Raw genomic sequence first — 27,619 nt, forward strand, 5'->3', positions numbered from 1 at the left:
CAGTGCTCCCTGTGGTAACCGAGCTCCTCTCAGCAGTGCTCCCTGTGCTAACTGAGCTCCTCTCAGCAGAGCTCCCTCAGGCGACTTGGCTCCTCGTGGCTTCGGACTTGGTGTCTTGTTCTTAGCTTCCCACTTCTTTCTGTGTTGACAAATTGCCCTGCTGTGCCTCTGTCAAGGTATCACATTTAAAATTCTGCCTCCTGTATCACCTAGAGAAAAAGCACCATATTGTCTTAACGCCATCAACCTCTACGGAGTGCTTTCCTCAGTCCTTCCCTCTGTGCATATCTTACTTTATCTTTTAAAAACCATATCACACTTAGAAAAAAGTTCATTTTCAGGGTCAAACGCACAGGTAATTGTGGAGGGAGAAGAAATTTTTATCCAAAATGGTGGAATGTTCCAGGCATGGGAATGAAATTGACCTCTACTCAGGTTACAGAAATACACAGGGAGAAAGTCTTGCATCTGTTTCCCATTGTATACGCCTAAAAGGCACAACCCAGAAACTGGCCCGCAAGCAGGGTTGAAGGTGCTCACGGCCTGCCCTCCATGGCAGTCCCAGCAAAGCCCATGCAGAACTTGGCTTGTCATTACTATTTCATGACTATTTCTGAGTGTGGCTTCTGGAGTATAATTCAAAAACTTACTTCCAATTACTAAAAATTAAAATAGAACAACTAACTCCCTTTTTGTCTTCTTCAACCTCCTGAAACACAAAGATTTTGTCTTCTACACAGTCATAAAAGATAAGATTGCAGAACTGGATAGAACCTCTGCAAATGAGGTTTTGTTTTTTTTGTTTTAATGTATTTTCTCTCTTTAGGCAGGTTGACTAAAGAAGAGCACCTATTAGCGATTGTTGAAACTCTCTGAATCTAGAAAGGAGAGGGATAAAATCAGTTTGTAGCAATAACCCCCTGCTTATCTTCCTTACATCAATGTCCCAGCTGTTCTACACAACCTAGCAGACAATCTGCTTGCTAAACTATGCCTCTAAACACTTTCATCGGTTCTCTAGGAACCTGGTCATAAAGGTTCTCCAGCCTGGCTTCACATAAGAAAACATTTATTGATGCTATTAAAATGCATACAGCTTAGCCCAGTGTGGTAGTCCAGGCCTTTAATCCCAGCACTCATGTGACAGAGGCAGGTGGGTCTCTGAGTTCCAGACCAGCCTCGTCTACAGAGTGAGTCCCAGGACAGCCAAGGTTACTCATAGAAACTCTGTCTCGAAAAACTAAATAAATAAGTTAATTAATTCAATTTAAAAATGCATAAAGTTTTTAATACGTGTTTGAAAGTATGAAGACCACCAGAAGAAGCACCCATGGCTGTAAGAAACGACCTAGCAGTGCAGGCCAGGATCAGTATTCTGTCCTTGCCGAGAATTTGGGCAGGAATTTGCCATGCACAGCATTTGTTTCAAAGGGGACAGGACCGGATAATAAGACCAAAAACTCCGGTCTTTGCCTCACCTGGGTACCCATGAAAGCAGGACACAGCAGTTAGAAAAATGCACCGTCCTCCTGCATGGGGTTCTTGCTTAGTTTTACACACAAACATTGCAACTGGAGGGTTTCAAAACTAAGTCCTCAAGTGCGGGCCGCTTTGGATGGTATCACAAGACTCCCAGAGCGATGCTTCCTGGCTTCCTCAGCATATGCCACTGCCCATTTTACAGGGGGATTTATGATCCTTCTCTCAGTAGAGCCAGCCAAAGTTTTATAATCTTCATTAAAAACCAGCACCACGTGTAATAATATGAAACACTGCCCTACACGGGGAAGAGGGGAGTTATAGGTGCTTAGGGAAACATGGCAGTTTCCTGGCCGTGGTAAGGGGTAAAGTTGCAGGCACCAGCACAACAACTAACACAGCCTTACTTTATTGCAAATGGACGTTCTATCTAAATCCTAATTACTGTCTTTAAATTTTCAACTACCACCAAGCCTTCTGACACCAAGCTGACGATGGCTTAACGGGGCAACAGCACCCTGACAGCATTCAGAGGGACAAGCAAGGGACAGCTGCGGAGACTCAGTGGAATGTGAGGTTAAGGATGGAAAGAGGCTCTTCTTTCACACTAGAAAATATATAGCTCGTGGAGGTTGGAGATTTCCGTCAATGGGGAAGGTCTTTAAAGGACTCTCTTGAGTAGGGAGCGATTCTCAAGGCCCATTCAGCTTTCCAGGAGTTCATGGCTCATCTTGTCCAGCTCCTTCAGGGAAGCTGCAGTCAGCCCCTGAATGTCAGGTTCCAAGTTGGCTTCTCCCTTTGATGAAGTGCCCATGGCTCTGGTGACCTCCTCACGTGCCACACCGGCCTTCGCAGCTATCCTAACCCCACTAGCCCCACAACCCCTGACTTTCAAGGCCCGGGCAAAGATAGGCGGAGCTAAACAGTCATCCGGGCGGGGAAGACAGGGCTCTTCGGGCGGTGCGGCCCGCACAAAGCCTGGAGACCGGCGTCCGCGGCGGCGAGAGGCGCGCCCCCTCCCCGAGCCAGTCGGCGAAGCGCGCGCCCGCCCGGGCCCGAGCCCCGGGAGCGCCATTCGTGGAGAAGCTTACGCCAGTCACCCGGCGTACGGCGCCCCAGCGGCCGGGGAGGTGCGCTGCCCCGCTCCCGTAAAGTTATTGTGAATGGGGAGCGGGTGACGTCAGCGCCGAATGTCAACAATGTAGCGATTGAGAGTGTGGGCGTTCCGGGAGAGCGCGAGCCGCGCGGCGCAGCCAGCAGCCCCGCCGCCGCCTCAGCAGCAGCCCCGCGGCCGCGCACCGGGCTGCGGTCGCCCTTGCGCCCCGCTTCGCCTGCCGCCCCTCCCTCGCGGCCCGCCTCCCCCTCACCCCCCGTCGCCCCAGCAGCGCGCGCCGCTCCCCTCCCCCTTCCCGGACTCGGGGGGCTGCGAGCGAGCTGCCATGTGATGCGCATCCCCTCCGCCTGCTCTCGGTGACCCCAGGACCGCCCACCACGCCGGCGGCCGGGAGGGGGCTGCGGGCTGGGAAGACGCGGGCAGGACCGGCGCAGGAGGACGAAAGTTCCCGGGAAGGTGAGTGCCCGACCGGGCCGCGGGGCCAAGGCGACGCAGCGGGGCAAGTTTGCACCGGGGAGCGGGCGAGCGGGGCAGCGGGCGGCGTGGGGCCGCGGCGGGCAGCGAGTCCGGAGGGCGAACGGCCGCTCCCCGCCCACGGCCGCCTTATGGCATTTTCTAGGAACGGGAAAGGGGTGGGAGCCGAGTGAGCGGAGGACGCGGCGGCGGGGCGCGCTCTCCCGCCTGCCTGTTTACGGCGGGCGAGGCGGCATTGTATTTTGCTCGCGTCGCCGGGTGTTTTGGAACAGCAGGGGGAGGAGGAGCCGAGGGTAATAAGTCAGTCGTGGGGCGGGAGGGCGGGTGGGGAGACGAGCGTCGCCGGAGCCGCAGCAGCTGTCAGACCCACGGCCCTGCCTCCGGCCCCAGCCCGCGTTCTGGCCAGCCCGGGTGGCCCGGTCCCTCCCTGGCCACCGCACCCGCGCGCGCGGCCGTTCCGCGACGACCGCGGCTCTGCGCTCAGCTGTCAGCCGCCGCACGGTGGCTCAGATGACCGCGCCGGGCGCTAGAACGAGGCAGCCCGGATCCTCGGGCGCAGACGTGCCCAAGGGAGCTCAAGGCTTCCCAGAGGGACACCTTGCAACCGTCTTCTCCCCAAGGTCCTAGAACACACATCCACACCTGTACGCCAGTCTCTGAATCCCCCAGGGCTCCACCCAAGGGTCGAGTTTAAGGAAGGGACAACTCGCTTCACCTCTCCGCACCGCGGCCCTCGCAGTTCACCCATCCACTGGTTGTTAGGGAGCTGAGCGGCACCGAGAGGGCGGCGGGAGGCGCTGATGGACTACCCCAGGTGCCTGCGAGAGGGGACTTGATCCAGCATCTGGGCGACCTCGGGCTGGGCAAGGATTTGCAGGAACTTTAGAGGGAGCCGGCAGGGCGGCGCGTGTCTGAAGGCCCGCACACCTCTGGCCCTTGGGGTCGTGGGCACATTGAGTCTCCCCAGCCTGCTCTTGCACACATGCAAGTTTGACAACTTGGGCGAAGTTGTTGCCAGGCTGTGGGCCGGGTGGTTTTGTGTATGACCCTACGAGGTGCTCCTCGTATTCTGCCGGTCTAGCCATTGCTGTCACTGCGTCCTGGACCGAGAAGGGCTGGAGCGTCCCACCCCTGAGACCCGGCTGCGACTTACAGCGGGCTCGTGGGCGGCCAGGCGACGCGTTCCTGGATTTTTTCACCTCCGCTGTCTAGTGTTGTAGTCTCTCACTCTGTTAATTTCATCTGCTGAGTGTATTTAACTAAAAAGGGTAATTACTTTAGATAAAAATTCTTCCTAGCCTAGTGAGAACCTTGGCGGAGATGCTGCCTAATGAGATTTTTTCCTTTTTTTTTTTTTTTGCTTTTGTCTGTTTAAGAGTAAAATTAGAGATGTTAACTCTGATAACGGTTTTCTCAGATCATTAAAACGTAACATGTAGGAAATTGTCGCGCCGCTAAAGCTCAGGCTGACTAGAAAAGCTAAGCTTGAACCGCCTTATGCCACTCCTCTTGTAGAGATGGCTATTTCCGCCAGGCAGCAGACAACTTGCTTCAAATGTGAGGTCATTCCATCCTGAGCCTTCAGCAGCTTTCCAGTGGATCGCCCTTTTCATTCTTGCAGGTAATAAACGTGATGAAAAAAAAAAGAGAGAGAGAGAGACATCTTGTTAGAATTAGTCTTGCCAGTTCACAGTGTTGCAGCCAAACTGCTCCAGTGAAAGATCTGTCAGTGTCTCTATTGTATGTAATTCAGTTCTCCAGGAGCTTATAATCACCACAAAACTTTGTATGGCCTCTAGTATTCTGTACTTTAAAACTATTGATCACCCACTTTGGCACTAATTGCTATTTTTGAAAACCCAGAGTCATCCAAATGAGGGTGGGCAGGTTCCAGAAATGAGATCTGCAACCATAAAACAGTTTGATTAATATTTACATTTTGTATTTTAAAAGGCTTCAGGTTTGCCACATGGTAATCTAAATGTTTGAATAAATTATTTTGATATCTGTTCATTCTTCAAGTGGGTTTAAACGTCAGTTCCTTCAGATCTGTTTTTCTCGGGTGTATGATATCTAAGTCCTAGCTAGATTGTAAGCACTTGAGTTAGTTCTTAGTGCTTTGTGTGTTGTGTGTCAGAATCTGCCATGGAGCAGGAGTGAGGCAGAAAGGCTTGGAGGGAATCAAATAGCCTCTAATTTACTTCAGAGCTACCAGTGTCTGGGAGGCTGCCATGTATTCTCTTTCTACTGAATTATGCCCTTTGACTCAGAATCTTCAGGCAATTCCCTTCCAGCCACTCACCTCTGGCTGCTGTGTGAGGGGCTTAATTATTTGCAAACTGCCTTGAAATCCCAGGATGAAAGGCACCGAATAAGTGCAAAGTATTGTTATTCAGATACGGAATTTAATGATCCATTACAGTTCATCAGGAAAATGCACTTTGCAGTGATGGGAGGAAATGTTTCCACCTGATAGAGGGTAATAATAAGTGCTTAAAAGTAGGTTCAGATTACAGATGAGACAATTAACTCGAGCCATGTGCTCTTCAATTTGTTGCAATTCATTTTGTGATCAAAGTGAGTTACAGAGAGCCAGATGGTCAGGTTCATGTTCAAATCTCTCTCAAGCCAGCCCTGCACTTCTGTGCCCACTGTCAGCTCAGCCGATGGGACGGAGTAATTCATTAGTGATTGTGAACTCCATTCCTCAGAATCTGTAATGGAGCCTCCTGTGATGCCAACAGAAGGACCCAGGCCAATCAGTTTTATTGGGAGCAGTTTAATTTCACTTGGATTAGCTCTTGCTTAGCATCTCTAGTATGGATCTAGTCTTAACAAAGAGAGAGAGAGAGAGAGAGAGAGAGAGAGAGAGAGAGAGAGAGAGAGAGAGAGAGAGAGAGCGCGAGCCCCCCTTGGTCTCTCAGTCTCTCAGGCTCTGCTGTGGAGCTACACTGCTCTGGGTTTTAAACCTTGGATTTCAGGGATATAGCATCTGGTTTGCTTCAAAGGCTGACCTGAGTGTTGAATGAATGAGCCAGTGCTTAGGTAAATTAGCACCTTGCTGTTTCTCTGGGGGTGAGGGAGTAGAATGGTGGAGTGGAGGCCAGGACCAGGGCATCTGTACATTACTCTGCTCTCTCCTGCTCAGACATCTCACACCTGTTTTAAAATTATGCTTTTGCCTCCCTGAGATCTTAAATCATAAACAAAAAAAAGGGGCCTCATTTCCACTTTCCACTGCATCCCTCACACTGTGCATCTGGTCCTGATGAGGAAAGGGCATAGTATGGGAGTGGGGGCCAGCCATTTCTAAGCCCTTGTCTGCTGTTGCCAGGCAGGGTGAGTGTGAATGCAAGCTTTGTGCTGTCAGGTCCCTTGCCTGTTCCAGACTGTCCTGTGGAATCCCCACTTCTAAAGCGTTGATGAGAATGGCTGTAAGAACTTGGGCTGGGTCAGAGAGATGGATAAAGGCACTAGGCTGCCAAGTCCAACTAGCTTGAGCACTTGAGTTTGGAGAGTACCAATTTCTGAAAATTGTTGTCTCTCCCCCCGCCCCCCCCCCCACCGTGTGTGAGTGTGTGTGTCTGTGTGTCTGTGTGTGTTTGTGTATACGTTAAATAATCAAACATCATTTTTAAAACTGCAGGTGGCCTATACTGAGTGCTACTTAGTATACTAAAACATCTTATTGTTTAATATTTTCAGACTTCTCTATTCTCTGAAACCTGATACATAGTAGATAATTTGTACACATGTACCAGATGAGTCATATAATGGTCAAGAAACCAGAAAGGCTTGAGGACAATGAAGGTCCAAATTAACATCTCAGGAATTGCTACCTTCCCTTTTTAATGGAAAATTCAGTCTGAAAGGTTAAGTACTGAGTTCCTTGGGCACAGTGTTACGATGCAGGTAGATAACCTTTGTTTGTGAACTGTCCAGCTTCTTTGGGTTGTTGCTGACCAAAGTAGAGTAACTTCTTATTTAATGCCTGAAGACTTCCATATGTTTGCACTTGAGAACACCGATTAAAACAATGGTTTGATTTATTGATTGTTCATGTTACGCTAGATAGTACTAAGTTCTTTACCTCCATGTGTCTCACTGACTCCTAGAACAACCTGTGAAGTAGATGTTGTACTGGTTCTTGAGAATTGGCAAGTTCAATCCGAACTTTTGACTGTCTGCCAGTAGAGTTCAGCCTGCTGCACACAGCCCGCACTATGCTAAGAGTAGCTGTGAAGGCAGCTCCACATAAAACCTCAAATTTACTTAAAAACCTTAGGAACATTGTTTTAGAACTCCATTGTGAGGTTCTCAACAGTGTATGTCATGTTGGAATGTCAAAAAAGGTTGGACTTGCCTAGAGGTTATTTTCCCATCTGAAATACAGAGTCCTGCCCCAAGTCAATGACTGGATTGCAATGTGGGAAGATCTGTAGTCCAGAGAGAACACAACCTCAGCACCCATGTACATGGAGCAGGGATCAGTACAAGATGTAACGTGTTTGTCAACTTCTGCAGTTCAGGCAGCAAGCCCTCTCTGTGCTTCTCTGTGTCCTGCTTTCCATCTGGGCATTGCAGAGACAGCAGTGACATCAGGCCCTCCCAGAGGCACTGAAAGTTCAGAAGTCAGGGCTGATGGCAAACACTGGAACGTCTGTGAGGGAGCTTTTGGCAGAGCTGGAGCTGCGTTAGGAAAAGCAGTACCAGTCATGGTACCGAGAGTGAAAACTCTGTCTTATCAGTGACAATACATGACAGTATATTTAATATGTATTAAAATTCTGTGTAAATATTTACAAAAAATTAGAAACAATGTGAACTAAACATTTTATAAATTCAGCAATGTTGCTCAAAATGTTACTTGCTCATTTTTCTTTTTTTTGTTTAGTTTGGTCCAGGAAATATTTAACAAGAGAAGTTATTTGTCAAGATTTTCTTTCAAGATTTAAAATTTTTTTTCCCTTTCTTGTTCAATTCAGGTGTGAGTCTCCTTAAAGCTCAAAATTAACCTTATGGTCAACATGCTGCTCCCTTAAAGAGGGACCAGTCTCAGGGTCTTTATCCCGCTGCCTTTTGAAGGGCTCCTTCATTCCTAAAGAATATGTAGCTTGATCCCACGAGTGGCCCCACTTCAGAACTCTAGCAAACTTGTCTTTGTCTTTCCTTGAGCTTTTTCTTTTTTCCACCAAAATAATGAATGTCCCCAATCAGAAAGCATTTCACGTACTAGTTCATTCTAGTCTCTGGAATTACAGCCAAGATGCCTCTCGGTCTTCCCCAGTGACTTCATAATCACAGCGTTTCCAGTATATTCCCCTGGTTAGCATCTCCTTTGTTCCTTAGCCTGATCATGAATCGTCGTTTGGTTTCAAGATGTGTCATTTTCCTCCTGACTTTCTGTTTTCCTCCTGAGGGCTTCAGGACACATTACCTCTGTACAGAGAGCCGTGCTCCTGGCCAGCTCCTTGGTGGCAGTTCCTCAGCTTTCTTCTTCTTCGTTTCCCAAGCGTTAGCCCAGCCCTCTAATTCTCATTGTTCTTCTGGTCCTTCCAGAGCCTACAGCTGATAGAGGCAGGCTTTGGTTCATTTCAGAAGAAGGTGTTGGCATGTGCAAGTCCCTATCACTGTGGTCTCTGTCCCCTGTGCCTTCTCTCTCCCTGGTCACTTTAGGCAGATAGTTCAGAAATTTGCTGGGGACTCTGCAGAGTCTAACCTGTGGACCTTCTCTGACTTCAATAGTGACTTCCATTCTACCAATATGAGCAAATGAAGAGATGAGCATGTGTGCTCATTAACTTTGAAAGTGTTCCAGGAGCCATAGATTCCCCACCCCCAACCCCCACCCTTTTGTTTTTTGAGACAGAGTTTCTCTGTGCAGTTCTGGTTGTCCTGGAACTCATTCTGTAGACCAGGCTGTCCTCAAGCTCAGAGATTCTCCTGCCTCTTCCTCCCAAGTGCTGGGATTAAATGCAGGCACCACTACCTGGCCCAGAAGCCACAGATTGTTAGCAGTTTTAATTTTCATCCCAAACAGTACTATTTATGGATGCTATCAAGTAGGTCATGTGAACAGAAACTGTAATCTTTAAAGGCAATGTCACATGCGTTCATCACCGACATGTAGTGAGTGTCTCTTACTGTGGCTTGTGACCAAGTCCTGGCACTGACCCGTAAGAAGTACACGATGTAGTTGGAGGAATTTCTAGCTGGTACAGATAGCACATTTTAACTTGTGTAAAGGGGAGGCCTGTCATCCTCCATAGGCTACAGAGTGGCAGTGTGACTTGGTTAGACGCTAAAGGATGCTCGCCACCCCCAGGTATGAGTTTCAAACAAGGCCATTTTAAAACTTGGGGCTTGCTGTTTTGCTTCAGTCCCCTAATCCTTTTAATTCATAACTATCTTTGGCCCTTTGGAGTATTGTGTAACCCACGATATAACCCCTAGGGCCATTTTGGCAAATGATAGTCTTGTCTACAGAGTCCAGAATTGATTTATTTACCACTGCCTTTAGAACTGGATGAAAACAGAATTGCTAATTGCCCAAAGTACATTCATGTTCATGCTTGGAAAAAAGTACAAGATAACATTCAAGTTCACATTGATACCTTGAGCATTTTAACGTCGTTTGACAACGTATTTGAATGACCAGAAGCCACACGGACATCTCCTTTGGTCAAATGCCATGTGTTACACCTATGCAAAGATTGTTCATGAAGATGTGAGTCTAGCTTCTAGAAGCCTTGACCTCTCCAGATTGGTGGAGAAAGGAGGGGGAGTAGGATTTACAACCAAGAATGATTTGGGTCCTTTCTCGGAAGCTTAACTTAAAAGGAGTAGTAGTACCTACTTAAGACAGGTCAACTAGAATGCATGCTCAAACAGCTCTGTTTTTCTCTGTATGTATGTTGTTTGCATGAACTCAATCATCCTAATAACCTGGAGCAGAATCCTAAATGGCAGCAGATAGTGGCTGGGAAAGCAGGGACTGGACAGGAGAGATCTGGGACAAGCAGGGGCCACTGTGCTGTGTTTTCCCCTCTTCTTTGTCTGCGGTGGGATCTCCATTGCTGATATCAGGAGTGGACATTTAGGCAACTCACTCTGAAATACTGGCTGTTTTCTTGACATCTATACAAAAGATAAACTTGAAAAACAATTTCTCTGGGAACATGAATCGAATGTGTATCTCCAGTCAACCTCGTGATTCACTTTCTAATAACTATGCTCCTCAGATCTGACTTAGTAAGGATCGGAAAGTAAAAGTGATAACACGGGAAAGCCAAAGAGGTAGAATGTGGATCCCGTTTCTCCATCCTCAGGGTTTATCTCTGTTCCTCACACTTCCATCCTCTTGATGGGTGAAGACTTTGCCATTTGAGGTTTTTTTGGTGAGGGAAGGAAAAAAAATTAAAAGCAATGATTCCTCTAATCCTGGGAACACTCTACCCTGGAGGAAGAATGGCATTCATGACCAATTCCGTTAGCGTTCCTAATTGGAAACATTAGCAAGCAGTGACAGAGAAAGTAGTAACCTTTGTCCCCATTCTGGGCAGTTTCAGGAAGAGATTATCTCGCCAGATTAGCATGTTGCAACTTTCAACTGGAGATCTGAATGGGTTTGAAGGACTCTGCTTGGCAAGTGGCCCAATTACCTGGAGTTTGTGAGGGTCATGGCTCAGAGTGCTTACTCAGCGCCACTTGGCCTGGGCTGGACACCAAATTGACACTTCAGTCAAGGGGCATTCTTGGGGCTGCCTGAACACTAACTGGACAGGAAAGGCTCAGTTTGGGAAATAACAAAGCATATGAATGCACTGTGGCTCATTTCTTTTAGCAACGAGTTCAAAATTTGGAGATAGCTAAATGCGGAGATACTTAGTGTGTCAGTGTTGGAGGTTTTAAGTGATTAAAAAAATCAAGCAGATGAGTGCATGAAGATTTCTATGCAAACAATGATGAGCTTAGATTGAAGCTGCTGATTTAGTGTGAGAATTACTTGCATTGATTTGTAGAATATCTATATGGGTTCAAGATTCCATATTATGCAAATGAGTAAACCCTGAAGAGTCAAACTGAAGGAAAAAAAAAGAAATTATCTGTGAAAGATATTATTACCATTCAGTGAGAGGAAAATGTAGACACATTTCAAATTAACCCTTCCTTTGCACACATCCCCTGGGATGAGTAGCATTGGGGACAACCATCCTTATCAGAATTGTAAGGAAGCTAGGCAGGCATGTTGCCATCAGTTCCCAGAATCCTCTGGCAGCCACTTCCATGTCACACTCTGTTGTCTTTTGGCCACCTGGTGTGATAGCCAGTTCCTGCCCTTCTGACCTCAAGCTGATATCAGAAAGGGGTTGTGTAAATTGGGTTTTATGAGGAAATCCGTAGCCCAGAGCACCCAGTGCATTACTTTTGTGAGATGTCAGCATTTGAACAGGAGACAGGCAAAGAAGCATGGAAGAGAGGAAGCCTGGAACGTTCCACTGTGGTGACCTTGCTGATGGAGTGCCATGGTGAGCCAGGGAGTCTCCTCATGAGCCCAGTAGTGGCAGGAAGTGGAGACAGGCCTGTCAGAGGACACAAGCCACAGTAAAATGAAGATGTAAGACACAGCTGATTTTTCATGATACATTTGTCTGGGAGCTTCTTCACCTATGAGACGCTGGGTGTGAACACTTCAGCCTGTCACAGGTGTGTCATGTGACATTTAAACCCATCTTCAAGGGGGAAACAACATGGCCAAGGATTTGGGATTTTTGTCAGTTAATGGCAAAAATCCTCTGAATTTGTCCTTGAATTCGTGAATATGATGGTGTGGGGAGGCCAGGCATCCAATCTCTTCCACTCTCCTACCCTCTCCCCTCCCCCCAGTTTCATTGATTAAAAACAGGCTGAGGAAATGGTTTTAGAATTAGTTTGACCTCTTCTGTTAGCACAGTGGTGCTCTCTTCTCTGGACATGAAGAGAGGCTGATGGGTTAAGGGAGCAGTGCTTGCTTTAGATAAAGTTCTTGCCTGGTAAACAACTCCTAGGGGATGAAGCCAGAGCTGCTTTACACCCCTCCAGCAACCATGCTATGTTGGGTTGGTGGCGCCATCTAGTGCCAGCCTCTGGAACTGTGCTGGACTCCGTCTTCCTCATCCTTCATGTAGAACTCTTGGTAGTTGGGTGTTGAGTGGTTTTTCTGCAGAAGGGTAGTCCAGTGGAGAGTACACTCTAGCTCCTGAGTATAAATATACCTCCGTGGTGTCCTTTCCCGAGACTCCTCAGCTCTCTGCATCCTTTCCTTCTCTTTCTTTTTTCAACTCTTGCTGAGTCCTCCTCCTCCCCCTTCCTCCTGCTCTCTCTCCTCTTCTCCCTCCCTTCCCCTTTCTTCAGCCTCCTTCCTAGTCACCAGATTTTCTCTTCTTTGTTCTCCTCCTTCCTTCATCCTCTTCCTCCTGGGGCTGAAATTGTTTGAGAAGCTCCCTATCTGCCCAGGAGATGATAACTATCAGTCTTTCCCTTTGTGCAGAAGTCTCTTGGAAGACTTGGTCCTTCATTCTCTGCTAATTAGATATTTTCCCAGACTCAGTCGGTTGGGAGTGGGGGTGGGGGCTGCCTTCATTATTTTGGTGCTGTTGTTGTAGTATTTCCCACTTGTAAGTTACACAACCTGGACTGCACACTTTAAGCTGGAGTGTTCTCAAGAACGGTCCTGCGGTGCTCCCTCATAGGCACATTGTACTTGTCTTTGAGGAGATGCGTTCTGAGTTCCAAACACCAGGCCTTCCACATGGACTTTGGGATTCTGTGTTAAATGAGAGAGCAGAGCTGAAGGCATGTAGGTCAGAATCTGACATGAGACGGCCCATGTAACTCAGGCCATGGGACCTGAGTTAGTGTCTGAGTTTCAGTCTCCCTCATTCAACACTTCAATTCCCACGTATGTTAAACACCTCATATGTGGCTTTGAATGCAAGTCTCTTCCGAAAAACAGGAACTGTGCTTCGGTTACCAGTTCTTGTGGTCTATATGGCAGCTATTTTGATTTGTCAGAGGAGAGGAAAAGCAGTTAAATCTAGTTAAAATTAAAGCCAGTTAAAATTAACTGGCTCAAGAGATTTGAATGCAGCTGTTCCACACACTGAAACACGGAGAGTGAGTTGCTTATTTTTTTTTGTATTACCACTACTGATTATTATTGGTCATTACTTCTTTTTTTGAGCCAGGGTGTAGATTATCTGCATGTTTTGGTCTAACAGAGGAAAATAATAACTGGGCGGCAGCGGGGGTGGTGATGGTGCAGAGATTCTTGTGTGTCCCAGTTTTGTTTCGCCCTACAGTGTACCTCTGCATGCCAGAGTATTGAGCAGTCAGCAGTTCCCACCAGTGGCTTGCTGACTCATGTGCCGGGGCTCTGGGGCTCTCTTGGCTGCTCTCCTGTGCTCAGGACCAGCATGGCCTGGGAAGGGCGGGAGGTCACTATCGTTGGGTCTGTGCTCACTGTGAACTGGCTGGGTTCTTCTTCCCTGTGCCCAGCACAGCCTCTGGCAGATAGGAAAGTAGGCACATGTCTGTCTCTGCAGGGACAGCATAGGGTACAACAGCCTTTCTGGAAATGCCAGAGGAAAATCGACTTTCACTTTATTGTTTTGGGAATCTTCAAACCCAGAAAAATGGATAAGGAGAGATTCTGCTGTTAACGGCTTAGCACCCCAAGGACTTGTAGTGAGTGGGCTTCCTCGGCATTACAGAGACCTGACCCACTTCTCTCTCTGTGGGTAGCAGAGACAGGAGTCAGGGCAGTAAGGGGTGTGACTAGCACAAAAAAAAACTAGCCTTGGTGACCATGGCCTTTGTTTGCATCTCATGCTGGCTATTGATGTAAAAACAAAAACAAAGCGCCCAGCTTTGGGTCAGGAAGATGCCACCTGACTTAGCTGACTCCCTTTGCGTGTTTTGTTTACATGGCTCGGTTTGGGTATTTCATCGGAAAGTGTGAAATGCTGTTTTTCTGAGGTCGCTACATAAACTTCCTTTTGTGGACAGGAGTTGATCAGATCATCCTAGACTCCCAGACGATGATGCAAATGAGCTGAGCTGGCACCGGGAAAGCTATGCAGGGGTTGACACGGAGCCTCTTGGTAGCCCAGAGAAGCTTTCCCGAGGGCTCTCTGACCAGTAATAAAGAGAAAGCCACAGTGACTGTAGCATATGCCGATGGACGTTCTTGGTTTCCACCAATAAGGGGTGACTCATCAGTATCAATAGAATTGTGACTTCTAATAATAACACAGTGTGAGCCCTTCAAAACATGTGGTTTTAGCCCCTGCTCTCAGTGAAAGGTTGGAAAATGTTAGTTTGAGCTTTTTCCCCCCTGACCTCTTTATGTCACCGGAGTATGAAATTGTGTTTTTGTAGGTGTGATGGTGACCCCATTGTTTTTTCGTCTTACTGTTTTTAGTTTCACTATGACTAAGAAACCAACGTGGATTATTTCATCGCTCAGAAATCTGTGCACTAAGCGTTGCCTCCAGGGCTGTGTTTTGAGGGAAATGTGGCTGAAAAGCAGACCCTCCCAGAATGCAGAAAGGAAAAAACTGAACAGACCACAGGCCACCGGGAGCTGGGCGCCTCCTACACAGTCTATTGTGAAGGGCTGTGGGCTTGCTGAGTAGCCCGATTGCCCTGTGAGTCACAGTCAAAGGATTCCAACAAGGGAGTTCACAGAAAATGAGAGTCGGCCATGGCAGAGGGGAAGCATGCTGCCTGTTTCCATGGCCAGGGCTGCCGCTGTCCTGAGCACCAGCCTGCTCCAGTCATTATGTGGGGCCTCCTTGTTCTCCTGCTAGTTTGGTTGGTTTTTCCTGCAGGCTGTTCTGTCAGCGCTTTGCCACAAAGACTCTGGAGTTAGAACAAGGGAATCTCTAGGCTCAGGAGGAGCATGCCTGTTCACATTCCTGCACTGTTGTGCTTTCTAACCATTTCTCCTTTTAATGTGTGGCCACCCTTTGTCCTGAGCTGCTGAGCAGGCCTTCACACCTTCTCTGCCTGGGCAGGAAAGCGAATCCTTCACATAATACTCAGAGTAGGACTTGAGAGAGGTGGGAGGCGGGGAAGAGGGAGAGAAAGAATGTGATGAATAAATAAATACAGCACTACAGTAAAATTTCATAAATAAATGTATGTATGTATGTATGTATGTATGTATGTATGTATGTATGTATGTATGTGTGTGAGGTGGATGTGAACTGCCCCACTGACTCAGGTGCTGCTGGGAACTGTCCCCTACAGTACCTGCTTTTAAGCACTGAGCCTCTTGCCAGCTTCTCACAGAAGGTTTGTTTGTTTGTTTGTTCTGTTCTGTTTTGGTTTTGTTTGTTTGTTTTAATTCAATGATGTTTTATGTCAGTCTTGCCTCTTAGAAACTTCTTTTACAATGGATCTTTTGTCTTACACAGCCTTGCTGGTACTTTGGGGTTTAATGTGATGCCTCTCTGTTGCTCTCTGCATCTTTTATTCCTGGTGCTTCTCTAGGTTGCACTAACAGGGCCACTCAGGAAAAGAGGGAGGGAGGGAATGGATGGGCCCATCAGGTGGGTCTCCAGTTCTAAATCCCACCTGCTGTGTTTTTCTGCCCACAGAAAGAGCACAGACTTCTGCAAGATATTTAAAGCTCTTCAAACCTGTCCCCACCCTGGGACTTCAGGTGTATTTTTATTCCATACAGCTTCCCAAATTGTGAGTTATATTTCAGTTCTGAAATTTTTAAAGTTTATTCTAAAACTGCATTTTGAGTGAATATATACTGACACATTGCAGGCCCGTTCTTCTTCCAGGCCTCTGTTAAGCAGAACTCTGTGTAAATGACAGGGATCTAGAGACAGGCTGAGGTTAATGTTGAAGATGACGTGTCTGTTTCATGACGGCCATGTGTGCCCAGGGGCCAGAGTGGACAGTAGAGATCAGTGTGGTGTGAGCTGGACGGACAGACAGGACAGCAAGGGCTGAAGGGAAGGAACACTCTGAAGAGTGGAGCTGGAACTATGAGTCCTCAAGATGGTTTGCTGAAGGGTACTTCATTCCTGTTGATCTTCATGCTTACAGTGTCAGGGTTACCACCTTACTATTCCATGTTGACTGTTAGCAGCATCCTGTCTTTCTCTCCTTAAGAAAAGGACTCATTCTGTAGCTCTGGCTTGCTTGAAACTCGCTATGTAGACTAACTTGACCTAGAAGGTACAGAGATCTTCCTGCTTCTGCCTTCTGAGTAGTGGATTAAAGACATGGATCACCATGCCCAGCAAGTCTTTTTCTTGACTATTTACACATTAAATCTCAGAATACACTGCTTAGAAAGATATGGAGATTCTAATTGTAGACCTAGGTAATTCTTTTTCTTTTTTTTTTAATTTTAATTTTTAAAAATTTTATTTTATGATTTCTCAAGACAGGGTTTCTCTGTGTAGCCCTGGCTATCCTGGATGTGGCTCTGTAGACCAGGTTGGCTTCAAACTCAGATATCCACCTATCTTTGCCTCCCTAGTGCTGGGATTAAAAGTGTGCCACCACGGCCTGGCTGGTAATTCTTACTATAGTACAAAAAGTTAAAGACATACAAGGAGCCTTTCAGAATTATTACTTGAAACAAAACAAAACTGAATGCTCACTAGTGACAACACAAAGAAAGAATGAGACAACAATCCCAAAATGGTGGCCCATATATTGGATAGGCCTAGCATATGTAAAAAAGCAAACACATGAATCAATAAAGAAAAACACAGATAATCCAATATCACTTCACAAAATAAGAAGGCTAAATGACTAGCAAATGCATCCAGAGAGTCTAGGCCTTATTGACAGTCAAGCACATGCAAATTAAATACATAATAGCATATCATTACATGCTGTCTGGAATGGTAGACGTTTAAAAATCAGATGATTCCATGTGTTGGTGGGGGTCTTGAATGTGGTTGGTAAGGGTATAACTTGGCACAATTACACTGGAGAAGTTTATATTCTCCTAATCAAGTTCAACAGGCAAACAACTTACAACTCAGCAGCCTTGTTCTAAATGTACAGCCAAGAAACACTCTTAACCCGTGTGCCTCAGGAAGCATTGACAGCATATTGAATAAACCTTCTCACGAATACTAAGATTAGACTGGGTTCATATGTTTGCTCGGCTTGTGTACTGGATACTGTTGGAGAGGGAGATGAGCCAGTGGATCTGGGAGGCTGTGGATGAACAGCATTGCCCTGTGGTAGCAGTAAAAGTCAGACTGTGGCTTTGCTCCTCCTTTGGTAAGCGCAGTCTCCTCATCTGGAGGTCAGGAAAATGGCAGCCCCCAGGTGGGATGATGGAGCAGTTTGTGCAGTGCTGCGAAGGCATGTGCTAAGGTCTCTGTTTACTGAACCCAGTAAAATACATGAGTGGGTGAATCTCAGGAACACACTGTTGAATGAAAAGAAGAAGACATAGAATAATATGTCTAGGAGAAGTTTATCCATGGAAAGTTCAGCAGCACAGGAAACTAAACACATCACTTATAGATAACACACAGTGGGAAAAACTAACAGGAATCAGTATTGTCCTCAGTACACACAGACAAACTCATACACGGACACACATTCATACATACATACATTCATTCACACACTCTAAGATACACATACTCAAACACATTGACACACACACTCATAAACACACACACTCTCAGATACACTCTCAGACACATACACTCAAACACACATTCATACATACACACACATACTACACACACACACACACACACACCAGAGGTGATAGAAGGCTAGGATGCAGAGAGGTCTTATCAAGGGTGTTATTTTTTAAATTTGTCTATTTTGTATATGTGTAACTTTTTAGATAATACAATTTTTGAAGTATTTGTGCATTGTTATTTTCTGAAATTAGTTCAGGTCTGGTCTGTCATTTATAACTTGTACATGACAATTGCCAGATCCTGAACAGCGAGGTGACATCAGCAGGGATGACTGTAACTCTTACATTTGGGTTATGAATATTGATTCACGTACAGGTTAGGGACATTCTGATGGTTTCTCCCACAGCCTCAGAGAGTATCAGAGGAACCTGGCTTTTACTTAAGGTGATATCCCCTTAGGGACACATTAAGAGTGCTGTCCTATTTATAGTGCAGTCTTCAGTGTTCCCAGATCCAGCTGTCCTCCATTAGTGCTACCTGGTACCCTCAGACATGCTGCCTCAGCCCCACAGTCTACATTTGATTTCCATAGTGATCACATCTTTGTTAGCACTGGAGAGACTGGATGTGTCTAGGATCCCCACTAACTCTTAATGCTTTTATTTATTAAGCCACATATGTAACTGAAAATACCAGTTCCCATGGCGACAGTATCATTTTAGTATTAGTGCTGCTGAATTACTTCTGTGAGGATTTCTTCCCCTTCCCCCATGTAAAGTTAGGTAGCTTGTGTATATGGGCAGCCACTGGAGTGCATGTAAGAATGCATGTGATGCCGTTGAGATTTCTGCTTTTTACTCTTTAGGACTGAATTTTTGCTTTAAGAGTCTCTGTTACTGTCTTCAAATGTGTTCTCCTGTATGTATGAGAAATTCCAAAGTAGACCAGTATTCTGTCTGTCTTTTTAAACTACTGAAGAAAAACATGTAAATAATAAAACATCTCAGCTGTGTATGGTGGTACACACACAGTCCTGGGACTTGGAAGGCTGAGGCAGGTGGACTGCTCTTAAGTTCAAAGTTGGCTTGAGCTACAGAGTGAATGCACTGTTTCAAACAAACACCAAACAACAAACAAATCTCCTGCTACATGGACGTTGTATCTCTGACTGTACAGGGAGATCTGGAGTCTGTGTGTTTTACAGTAGCTATCCAAATACTTCCTATTCCTCAGGTTGCAGAGCAGGCAGATAAAATAGCTATTTGTTCCCCTTCAGAAGACCATCTTCCCTTAAATCCTTTGCCAGCTCTCCTTTGGGCTGACGACGTTCAGTTGGAATCCATGACTCACTGATTCTTTCCCCTTTGTGTGATTAGTCACTCCCTTGGTGTCCACAGCGAAGCTAAAGCTCAATGTGATAGTCATAAAATTCCAAAATAAAATGCTCCTTAAGTGACTTCGAAACATATCTACCGTGTGCGCTGCTGAATGGCGAACGTGGTAAACACGGAGGTGCTGTCTCATGCATGTCTGCATGCATGTGCTTTGAGGCTGCGTAGCCATGAGCTGTTTGTTTAAACACATTTCCACATCTACTTTATACTTTGGAAGTTGGCTTAGATAATGTTTTGTGTATACATGGGGATGAGACAAAGTACATAAAGGGTTTTTTGTAAGGTGGAAAGGAGCCGCAGACATTTTAATAATCTTCTTGAATCGTAATTATGGTTTTAAAACCATTTAATTGTGATTTTTCCATACAATGTATTCTGATCATGTTTTACTTCCTCCAGTTCCTCCCAGATCTATCTTACCCCCCTACCCACCCAATTCTATCTTCTTCTTTCCTGCTCTTAAAAAAAAAATCAAAACCAAGAAACACACATAATACAAATCCACAAAAGTAAAAATCAAGTAAAGAAGAAAAAGATCTATAAGGCCAAAAAAAAAAAAAAAAGCCCAAACAAAGCAAAACAAGAAAAGGAGTCTACAAAAAATACCATTGAGTTCCTTTTGATGAGTTGGCCATCTACTCCTAGGGATAGGGCCTGTCCTGTGGGGAATATACCCAGTGAGACTCCATTGGAGGAAAATGATTTTTCCCTTTGCCAGTAGGTATCAGTTGCAGATAGCTTCTTGTTTAGGGGTAGGATCCCATGTCAACTTCCCCCTCTCAGTGGTAGGACCCTGTCTGGCTTGAACCTATGCAGACCCTATGCACGATGCTGCAGTATCTGAAGTTTATATGTGTGTCAGTCCTGTTGTGTCTGCAAGACACAATTTCCTTGGATTCATCCGTCACCTCTGGCCCTTACAAACAATTACATTTAATTTTCAGCAAAGTATAGATGATCCAGACACCTTGAATAGATGTATGAAATTGTCAAAGAATAAATTTTTTAAATTCCTAAAATCTGATGTCTACATTAACAAGATTCTTCAGTATTGATTTCTAAATTTGACCACAGCCTAACATACTAATAACCGGCTACAAGACGCAAGGCTAGACTTTGTCAGATTTTATGCTTGCTCGTTTTGTTCATTCTGTATGCAGGGTTCTCAGCTGAGTACCCTGGGAAGGACATACAGTAACAAACACAATCCTAGTTGCCACAAGGCTTGTAGCTTTATGGCTACCTAGGTGACTTTGACTCTGATATGAGTTTATAATGTATGAATTTATTTTTGGAAACTACAGCATCTTATTAGATTTTAGATGACTAAGTCACATTGAATATTGGGAAGCCTTATGAGGCTGGAGTTGAATTTGATAAATATCAAAACGATAGTCACTTGAAGTATAGTCTGTGGCCTTACAGGACAAGGACACCTTGCCTTTCAGTAGTGGCAAGTTAAGCTAATTAATTGTAGAGAATGTGACATTCCCAACTGTATGCTTGTACTTTTTGGTACAGGTCCCCGTGTTGGAGGCCATGTCCCAGTCATGGTTTTAGACACTGGAGATACTGGGTACAGTTTGGATCACATTTTTAATGTTCATTGGTGATTTGTTTTTATTTTAAAGAATTCTAAGTTATGGTAAGAACTTTAACTTTCTTATGTTTAATATAGAATGAGAGCACCCTGAAAACAACAGCTTTCAGGTCACATTTGAAGAGCAGGTGTACTCTTTCCACAATTTACAGTGCAGGTGTATTTTAATTTAGCTGTTTTAAAGGACGATACAAATTATTCAAGTAGAGCAAAGATATCTTAAAAGCTGACCTGTAATCTAGCCCCTTTCCTGCCCTCTCTTCACCTACGTGACTCCTGAGTCTCTGCAGCCACTTCCTCAGATGACTGTGCTCCAAACTCTGGCTGCGTTCATCTAGCCTTGTTCTGTGCAGGGCACTGCTGACACGGGACTTCTGGGCTTATCTCGGCCCACACTGAGTGGAGGGTTAGGAAGGGTAACCCCTGCTTTTGGAGATGCAGACATTTCCATTCGTCAGTGAACACGACAGGCAAGACTGGAAGCTATGAGGGATGCCACTTGGCCTTCTTTGTCCTCTCCCTAAGCATTGGCCTTTAAGAAATTGATGCCAGACCTGGCCTTTGCGTGGCCATGTAGAGGGGTCCCCCTTTAGCCCAGCTTCAGAGCTTAGTGATAGAATCTGAGTAACACAGGTTACTCATCACGACTTGAAGATTTTCCCCACTTCACACCGATGCTTCTGATAGAACCATGGCTCTATCAGACGATGCCTGCGTACTTTGTGGCTGGTGAGATGCAGCTGGAGATGTGCGGGGGTTGCCTGCTTCCTCCCGGCTGCTGCAGGTGGTCAGGCGGGGGCGGGATAAGGGTACAGCACCCACTTCCGCCAGCCAGTCCTGTGAGCCCAGGCACCGGTGACTGAACCCGGGCGCATCCACCAGATTGTCTATTGCCACGGTATCTTTCACTGCTTCTGATCTGCCTGTTTCAGGTCTATGACTAAGGTTGTGGTTAAAAATTCCCTTTTTAGGTATGAAAAAAAATCTTAACAAATTCTCTGTGTGGCAAGCTTTTTTTTCCCCCTTTTGTTCTTCTTTTGGGTGGACTTTTTTGGATTTTGCAAAAACAAATCTTAAACAGAAGCCTCAGTATCATATAAAAGTTAGGTAAAGATTAGGTGGATAATATATACTTTTATTAGAACAAGAACAAAGTCAGGGCAAGATCTGGGCAGACTGCATGTGATAATGACTTTAGTGATGGAACTATAAGCCATTATTTAGAATAGATGTGGCAAAGCCCATTTCAGAACACTCACAGTTGTTGGTCTTGGAAAGGATTCCTATGCAGCCTGCAAACCATAGCCTAGCCTCTCATTTCCACGTGGTTCTGCCTGGAGGGTTTACAGCTACCTGGAAGGGCTTGCAAGTTTAGACCTCCTGGTGAGATTGGAGCCTTGCAGGCTGGGCTGGGACTTGGTCCTGAGGACCCTGAAAAAGCAGCCACATACCCAGTGGTGCGTCCTTGTGCTCCAGCACTGAGGCACAGCCCTCATACCCTTGCTCTTTTGAGCACATTGGTCACACTTGAAAATCTAAAATCAGCTTGAGTCAGGAATATGCAGTTAGCATTTTAAGGGAGTTCAGAGAAAGCCAGTGTAGCTGGAATCATCAGAGGAGAGCCACAGGCTAGTGTGGACTGGATGGAGCTGTAACAATGGTTAGAATGTAGCTACCAAAGAAGGATTTCTGTATCAGGAAGGCCACCTAGGAAGGCCTAGTATCAAAGACAGGATAGGCACAAAGGTTCAAGAGGCCTGCCTTGCTGGAGCTCTCCAAGTGTGGAACCCAGTGCTCGCCATACTAGCATGGTTCACAGGCTTTTACTAATCTCTTCTTCAGAGGCTACTGTAGGAATGAAAAGACTGAGAGACACAGAAATTAGTGCTGGTTTTGTGGTTCAAAGCAGGACCATTAGGTTCCAAAGCCAGAGTTCACAGCTACTCTGCTGTCCCTCTTCTAGCTGCTAAGCCTTGCGAGTTGCTTCTTGGGAGGTACTGAGGCTCAGAGCTGGGGATATTGGAAAGATTGGAATGGCAGTGTGGTGGAAAGCACACTGAATAGCCGAAGAAGAGGAAACATCAGAGAAAAGAGGACAGTAGTTATTTTGAGAAGGTAGGTAGTGAGAACCCAGAATGAGATATAAAGAAGCATCAGCAGGTCTTGGTGAATGATTGGAATTGAACATAAAAAGATAGACAGGCAGACAGACAGACAGGCAGACAGACAGCACAAAAATATCTTGGATTTGATGCCCAAGTAAGTGCCTGGGCAAATTCTGGTGCTGTAGAAATGAATGAAACCTATAGAGAAACTCTTTTTTTTTTTTTTTTTTTTTTTTTTTTTGTGGGATGGTAGCACTTGGGCAAGAAATGCTAACTTTTGAATGCATTAAATATGAATGCATTAAGTATTGAATGGAAGATGCTTTGCTGAAGATTGAAATTAAAGGTAAGGTTTGAGGGTGAGGATACAGATGTTTTGGGGGCTGGCTATGAAGCCAGAATGGATGGTCCAAGAACAGATGGCATGGGGTGGGAGTAGGAAGGAAACGAAAATATATGTATTTCCAGCTACAGAAAAGAAGCCTTTGAGAAGAGGTGTACAGGGCTTGGGGATTTGACAGTGGGGAATGCGCTGGAGAATAAGGCTGAATCGAGAGACGGGACTATTGGTAAATTCTTCCTTGGTGTAACTGGCCCCTTTCTAGGTGCTCTCCTTACAAGTAGTTCAAGGTCACAGTAAGGATCTTGGTGCACGCTGCTTCTTTGCCTGGTCCAACATTTTTGTTCCACTGACCCAGTTTATCTTTCAGCACATAGTTGGACTGCATGAACCACTCAGGCACTTCCTGGTTTCTTGACTGTGTTGCTGGCTAGTTTTATGTCAGCTTGGCACAAGCTAGAGTCAGTTTGAAAGAGGGAACTTCAATTGAGAAAAGACCAGCTTGTGGTGAGTTTTCTTGAATGTTGATTAATACAGGCAGGCCTAGCTTACTGAGTATGGTGCCATACCTGCACTGGTGGTCCTAAGTGCTCTAAGGAAGCAGGCTGAGCAAGCAAAGAGGAGCAAGCCAGTAAGCAGCACTCCTTCGTGGTCTCTGTGTCTGTTTCTACTTCCAGGTTCCTGCCATTATTTCCTGTCCTGCCTTCCCTGGATGGTAGAGCAAGCTGTAACATGTAATAAACCCTTTCCTCCCCAGGTTACTTTTGGTCAGATACCTTAAAACACTGTGGAAGTATTTACTGCCACCTACCGAAGACATCATTTTTCAGCCAAGTTGATATCAATGTAAGTGAAGTAAAACAGGTGAAGGCCACACCATCCTGGGGAACTATGCTCACAGGTTCCCCACTCACCCACTGGGTGACCCCACTTGGTCATAGTTCATCTGTGTGTTAGGAACACACTAGTCGTTAAAGAATCTAAACTGTATTGAACTACTCCCCCACAGGGGCTCCTTTTCCTCTGAGGTCCATTCCTCACATACAGATGAGCTATGCTGCAGATCTTCCTGAGCCCTGCTGTTGTTAGAGTGTGGTGTCCCCTTGCTTTAGCATCACAGCTGACTGGTAAAGTGTTCTAGACTATCATATAGGGTCTGCCGGACCTGGAAATCCACCTCACTTTCTTATTGCTTACAGTTTACGTGCTGTCAATGCTTACAAATCAGCATTAAGAAGGGGAGTTTTGAAAGTTCTTCCCTTTTGTAGTGTTTTTTTATAAATTATTTTTAATTATTTTAGGTTATTGTAATTACATTATTTCTTCTTTCCCTTTTCTCCCTCAAAACCCTCTCATATACCCCTCCTTGCTCTCTTTTAAAATCATGACCTCTTTATTTTATTAGTTGTTGTTATATGTGTGTATGTATGTATGCGTGTGTGTGTATTTGTAAATATATAAATACATCCTATTTAATCTCTATAATGTTACTTATATGTCTGCTTTCAGGGCTTTAATTTTGAGGAGGAGAATTTCATACATGAGTACTGTATTATATCATTTTCACCCTTCCTTTCTTACCTTCAGTGTGCCCCTCATTCAGGACTTCTTCTTTGATTATTTTTACACACACACACATGCACATGCACATGCACACAAATACAGAACGCTGAGAGCATTTGGTATGTCTCAGATGTATATGTGTCTAGGGCCAACCACTTGGGATTGTCTAGCCTATCAGGGGCCTGTCCCTGGAGAATTCTGAGTCTCCCTCAAGCAGCCATTAGTTACTTTTAACTCTTCATCTAGCGATAGGGCCTCAGCTGGGATAGTGTCTTTACATAGGACAGGGAAGCTGCACCCATGAAATCTCAGATCTGTGCTCTCCTGAGTAAGACTTGTGCAATAATGAGACCTGTCTTCTTAAAAGAGATGGTCTCATTTAGAATACTTGGGGCTAGCTTCAGACTCAGTTTACAGTCCAAGATGACGTTTAACTGCCTACCTTTCTTCCTCTACCTCGGAAATACTAGGACTATAGGCATGTGCCACTGCCCTGGGTTCATGCAATGCCAGAGCACAAACCCAGGGCCTTGTGTGTGCTGGCCAGCGCCCTCCCTGCATCTGAGCTACATCCTCATCTTACCTTCTGACTGACTATAGGCTTACTTGGTTCGTTTTGCTCCCAGCCAGTTTTTCTTGGTAGCAAGCTTGTCGTGTCCTGCTTCTAGGAGTCATGTCTCCACCTAGAAATATCAGAGGCCTTGGGAGAGTGCCCGTGCCTTCCCTGAGCATCGAAGAAGCTCACAGTCTGGTTCTCTCCCTGACCCACAGAGCCCCTCATGCTGTTCTTGTCTTCTGTCCTTGTTAGCCTCTTGCCCAGAAGGATTATGTGGAAGAAAATCTGAGATGATTTGCTTCTGCAGTTCCAACAACCCTTGGTCGCTCGGTTGGCAGCCCCTCTCAGAGGTGTCTGGGGTTTAAGCATGCACGCTCCTATTCCACTCTTCTGTTGTAAATATACTGTTTCTTGGTCCTCACAGCTTAATCATTCACCTCAAATGGCTAGTAGTCTTTACAGATGACCGGGATCGGATCTCTAATCTGCTTGGTATCTTTAAAAACAACTCTTTAAACTCCAAATGCGTTTAACAGAATGTAGTCATCTATTATAAAAGCGTCAATGTCAATGGCTTGCATTGTGTAGAGTCATACTGCTCTGTCTAGGTGAGGGAGCCAGTCATTTTGCTTTATATTTCCAACATGTCACAGACGTAGTGATTTTACAAAGTGCAACAGTGAAATACTAGTAATATGAACTTGAAAAGACTTTAAGGATCCAAAGAGATGGTTGGTTGGAAAAGTACTTGCTGCTTAAATGTGAGGAGCTGGGTTTGACTCCTTGCCATCCATGTTACAAAGCCAGATGCAGAAACCTGCGGTGTGCGTGTTTAGAATCCAACACCTGGGAGGTGGAGACTGGCCAGCCAATCCGGCTGAATGAGAAACTAGGGAGAGACTCTGCCTTAAAACAGAAGGTGGAGAGCTAGTGAGTGTCTCCGTGGGTAAAGATGCCTGCTGCCAAGCCTGATGGCCTGTGTTTAGTCTCGGGAACCTACATGATAGGGGGAATAAAACAGAACAAAACACAGCAAAATCAGACTCCAGAAAGTGGCATGTGTACACCTTCTTCCCCCGCACATAAAATAAAAGCATAGAATGTAATAAAAATTTGGACAAATAAGTTGGAGAGTCATCACAAAGATTAAAAATGTTGACTTTTGGTCTTCCCACACACACATCCATATGCGTATGCATACATACACACAGTGTCGTTAAATCAAATTAGGTTTTTATTACTCTATTGGGCAGACATCAGGCACTTCTAGGAATCTGCCATAATAACATCAGAGTGTTGACCTCCAGGTCCAGTGCTTGTAGGGTGGAGTGGGTCTATCCACTCCGTGTGTGTTAGCCTTGTCTTGGAAAAAAGAGGAGCCGTCCAGGAGCCTGAAGGTGAGATGTGTCTACCTCAGGATCTACCTGCAAAGCTGGTTTTGAGTCAACTCTTGCCTTTCTGTTTCTTACATATGTACAAGTTAAGTGCAGAACCAAATCCCATGTACTTACAGTTGATATTTAGACGGCAAGGCAAGTGTGTACGTGCTGTGGTGTTTGGTACAGCACAGTGTGCTATGGAGAGCTGCCTTCTCTCTGCTTCCCTGCTGTAATTTTTCCATTCTTGGTAGTTATGGATATGGGTGGAAGATCATTTTTCTTCTGCAATGCCACTTTAAACAATACAATTTTTGCTTACTCTTTGCCACATTTTTCTTCTTCAGCAGATACGAATCTGTTGCAAGAGCTGCACGACATCCTGTATTACAGTTATGTCATAATTTACTGTCTGTTCCCAGTGTATGGGCTGAGGGGCATTCCTAACAACACTGCTGTCATCCCTACCTATTCCATTTCTTGCTGTTTTAGGGATAAATATATTCTCTCTCTCTCTCTCTCTCTCTCTCTCTCTCTCTCTCTCTCTCTCTCTCTCTCTCTCTCTCTCTCTCTCCATAAATCTGAGCCAAACATAATGCACTATGAGGTGTTGGAAGTCTTTGGAAAGCTTCCCAGTCTGAGGGTCAGAGTGGTCCTGTTATTTGGATGAGAATTTCTTAGCCTGTCCACTCTGTTGCATGCCTTCATTGCCTTGCAGGTCTTTTGTGTCTTTCAGTCTAATGTTGAGGGGCAAACTATGAAGGGTCTCACTTCGTTAGCACAGGTCTTCCTGGATGGATGGTATGCTTGGTGATTAGAGCATGTGCTCACTGTTAGCTCTAGTGGGATAAGGGAGACTGGAGAGGATGGAGATAGTGATGAGATGGTTTCTTCCTCCCTCCCTCCCTGCCTCCCTCCCTCCCTCCCTCCCTCCCTC

At 45.6% G+C, this 27,619-nt stretch overlaps 1 protein-coding gene across 4 annotated transcripts in view; it reads left to right on the plus strand.

Moving 5' to 3' along the window:
- The window catches only part of Bach2 (BTB domain and CNC homolog 2), a 335,112-nt gene that overhangs the window by 3,803 nt on the left and 303,690 nt on the right, over positions 1–27,619 (plus strand). Inside the window, exon 1 of one of the 4 annotated variants that reach the window (XM_028780725.1) lies at positions 2,973–3,049. The exons of 1 other annotated variant lie outside the window; for it this stretch is intronic. The gene's annotated coding sequence lies outside the window, so the exon portion shown is untranslated. Of the gene's footprint in view, positions 1–2,972; positions 3,050–4,544; positions 4,689–13,181; positions 13,223–27,619 lie in introns of those variants that run through there. 2 more of the 4 variants (XM_028780734.1, XM_028780753.1) reach the window with 2 other exon arrangements.

This window comes from Grammomys surdaster, unplaced genomic scaffold (assembly GCF_004785775.1).
Source record: "Grammomys surdaster isolate TR1022 unplaced genomic scaffold, NIH_TR_1.0 97, whole genome shotgun sequence".
NCBI lineage: Eukaryota > Metazoa > Chordata > Mammalia > Rodentia > Muridae > Grammomys > Grammomys surdaster.